The sequence below is a fragment of the Octopus bimaculoides genome, chromosome 4 (assembly GCF_001194135.2).
Source record: "Octopus bimaculoides isolate UCB-OBI-ISO-001 chromosome 4, ASM119413v2, whole genome shotgun sequence".
Taxonomy (NCBI): Eukaryota; Metazoa; Mollusca; class Cephalopoda; order Octopoda; family Octopodidae; genus Octopus; species Octopus bimaculoides.
Genome location: NC_068984.1, coordinates 105,638,508 through 105,642,389, shown reverse-complemented (window position 1 = coordinate 105,642,389; position 3,882 = coordinate 105,638,508). Strand labels below are relative to the sequence as shown.

The following is a 3,882-nucleotide window of genomic DNA, read 5'->3' as shown; positions in this document are numbered from 1 at the left end:
ATATATATATATATATATATATATATATATATATATATATATATATACATACATACATATATCTATATACGACGGGTTTCTTTCAGTTTCTGTCCACCAATTTAATTCGCAAAGCATTGGTCTTTGGTCGGCTCGATTTTATAGGAGAAAACACTTGTCCAACGTGCCATACTGTTGGACTGAACCCGAAACCGTGTGGCTGGTAAGCAAACTAGGATTAAAGTTGCTTCAGAATTAATTATGCTCTTTCAGACCTCAGTACTTGACACAGATCTTTGCATATAAGCAACACATGCTTTATATATTCATACAAGAACGTAATTCGCTGTAGCCCCTTCGTATAAGTGCAACGGTTTCTCAAATCCATGGTTAACTATCACCATGAAGGGTATTATATGTGTCGCATTTTGTTAATACAATATCACGTACATCAGATTCTGTAAGTGATATAATAATAAAAGATATTTCTCGAGGAAAATTGATAGATGAGAAAACATCATTTCACATAATTACATTATTATATTTGACCGACGTATGGTTCTACATGTTTTGTATTATAATTGTATTTGAATTTACGGTACAATTTTCCTAAACATTTTAGAGAAAAACTTTTATTTCTCTACAGGGAGTCTCTTAAAATAACATAACTAATATAATAAATATATCTTAACAGATAACAACTGCTTTACCTAAAGGACTTAGAATTATATGTTGAATGTTATTATAAGTGATATTCAAACCATTCAACAGTCATGCTAGGATGTTTAGTATTTCATTGCATGAATAATATATCGGATATTTTTGTAAAAATATTTCCACTTTGAATAAATCGAATCAATTTTGAATATTTTCCATCCAGTTCACGGTGCTTGATACATCTAGGCAAAAAGCAATAAATTTAATGAAGAACTTTTCATAAAAACTGTTTACGTAGACTTTCTAGACGTATTGCAATTTAATGAAAGCGAATTTTTTTTATGCAACCGATGTCGTTTTCGTGTCTTCTCTCCCGAAATTGGGAAGTATATAGTCACGATCATTTTTAGAAATGACATAAACGTTATTGACTTTTTTTTCTGATTTGATTTCCTTCTAATCTTATTGTTTCTCAAAATAATGGATATTCCTAGATATATAAGATGAATCTATACGAAAAATCTTAACGAAGTAAATAAAAGTATACTATTAACATATTGTATCAAGAATTCCTTCAAATGGTGTTAAAGTAAGTTATGTCATTGGAAAAAGAAATAGTAAATGGTAAAGACTTTCTCAAACATGCTAGTTCCATTCAAACTTCTAAATTGCATGATTCTTATTGATTTCTATCCTTCGTCTGAAAAGTTACAGATCTTAGTGCAAATAATACAATCAATACGATCAACACAATCAATTAGACTTGTTTTTAAAATCACAAATATTGAATTTCATGGAACTACCAAAATCACTAACTATTTTGAATTTATATTTTTTCTTATTCGAAATAAAATTTGCAAATCTAATAATATTAGCGATAAATGTTGCTTTTACAGTTTAGTGAAAGACACACACACACACACACACACACATATATACACACACACGCACGCACGCACGCACACACATATATATATACACACACACGTACGCACTCACGCGTGATATATATATATATATATCGTTTATAAAAATTTCAAGCTGTATATATTTCTCACACGGGTATCTGGTTTCCACATAATTTAGTAACTGGGCAAAAGTAAATTATCCATATTGTTGACGTCTTCAGAATTTTATAAACATTTTACAGAACGTAAAATAATTCATTTTTGGAATAGTAAATCTCGAATCACACTTAAAGGTATAAATAATAGAATGTAATTCTATCCAAAATGGTGAGGGTTTTTTGAACACAGTATTTACATATTCTTGTTTAAGTGATCTTCGAGGTCCACTACTCCCCACCAAAAAAAAAGAAATATCTCCATCATGTGACATAATCAATATTCTTCAGAGAATCCAAAGGGAAGACAGAACTACAAATCTCATTTACGTTATGTTGCAGACATTGTGTTCAAATTTTCTCGTTAACTGCCTTCTAAACACCCTGTGAAAAGATCGTATATTGTTGAATCAAGAAAAATCATTTGTCCTTTCTCTCTGAAAGGAGACAATTGGTATGTCATTCTGAATAGGAGCAGATAAATCTCGCGTGAACTTATACATACGGGCATTCATGCGCTTGAGCATTCTTACAAACACCCATATAAACATACGCATATATCTGTGTATGTGTGTGCGTATGTGTGTGCGTGAGTGGGCGTGTATGTCAGTAAAGTATTATACTATACACGATAAGTCCCATTTTGAAACATAAAGAAACATACTCATTCACATGTTCATGCACACCACGCACACACATATACACACGCATACACACACACATATATATACATGTGTGTGTGTGAGACAGAGAGACAGAAAGAGAGAGAGAGATTAAATAAATGACAACGGAAGAAGAAATTATGCTATAAACTTCATTAGTTTACAGGTGTTTCTTCTATGAGATGCAATGCACTCATAGCTGAGAGATTGTTTATCACCCTGTGAGTTCAGCGGAGCTTCAAAATCAAACGCAATGTCACTTGAGGAAGCATTTACATTTACAAAAATACAGAAAGCATTATCATTTAAAATATATATAGACATATGTAGGAAATGAAGTAAGGAGTTTGAAGGGCAGAGGTCCCTCTCAAAAACAGTATATTTAGATAAATGTTTATATATATACATGGGAGAGGGTATGAAGATAGGTGTATGAATGAAGAGCATCTGTGTAAAAAAAAGTAAAAGCGTAAATAAGTAAAGATACTTATTAGGAAAGGAGATAGGTAGAACGTGACAGAATTCAAATGAGAGAATGAAAGAGAAAAAGAATGCGTTTATGAGTCATAAAACCATTCTTCATGAGGATCCGAGCCAGACTGACAATTTCCAGGAAGAGGAAACAATGGACTGGGGAAATACGTTACAGATATGTGCTTGTCTGTGTATTTGTTTATGTGCGCGAGTGCGTATATAGATAGATAGATAGATAGATAGATAGATAGATAGATAGATAGATAGATAGATAGATAGATAGATAGATAGATAGATAGGAAAACATTTATCATCATTAATAGTAACTGAATGTGCCAAAGCACCTATATTGCAAGAAATAAGAGTTATAACTTCTTAATGCGCATTGACAGGGGAGATAACCATCCCATGAACGAGTCTAGGATCACTAGACTAGACAAGTTTCGTGTATCAGTCGTAGGCTAGTCAGCAGTGACTAATCAATCGCCCTACGGTCTGATGGTTTGACCAGTGTATGAATATTGTGCGTATATGTATATTCGTATATTCGCCATATTGGGCCGTTGAAATTTACAAGTTTTTTTTTATTCACTCTCTTTGTTCATTTAATCTTTTTCCTTTCTGTTGAAGAGCGCAGATTCGAAACGTAAAAGACTTTTTTCATTTTTCCTGAGTATCAAACTAATACACTTGCTTGTTGTTAATACACCTATCGTCGTCTTTTGTTTTCTACAAATTTCAAGTATATATATATATATATATAAATATATATATATATATAAGCGAGTAAAAATAAATACAAAAAGGGGGGTTTTTTGTATGATTGTGTATAGAGGAATATATTATTTTGTTTAAAAGAGTTCCAACACTGTCTGTTTTTTATGTTTTATTTATATTCCTGCAGAACCAATGTGGGATATAGAATATGGAATATACAATATATAATATAAAATAAAATAAAAATGGATGGCATCATGAAATAAAGTATTGAATGTAGATGAAATATTAAGTGTTCAATATAAAGGATCAAATATATAAATATAAATA

At 31.3% G+C, this 3,882-nt stretch overlaps 1 protein-coding gene across 3 annotated transcripts in view; it reads right to left on the bottom strand.

Annotated features, from left to right (window-relative positions):
* Nucleotides 1-3,882, bottom strand: part of LOC106877887 (uncharacterized) — a 164,448-nt gene that overhangs the window by 17,327 nt on the left and 143,239 nt on the right. The gene's annotated exons all lie outside the window — the stretch shown is intronic.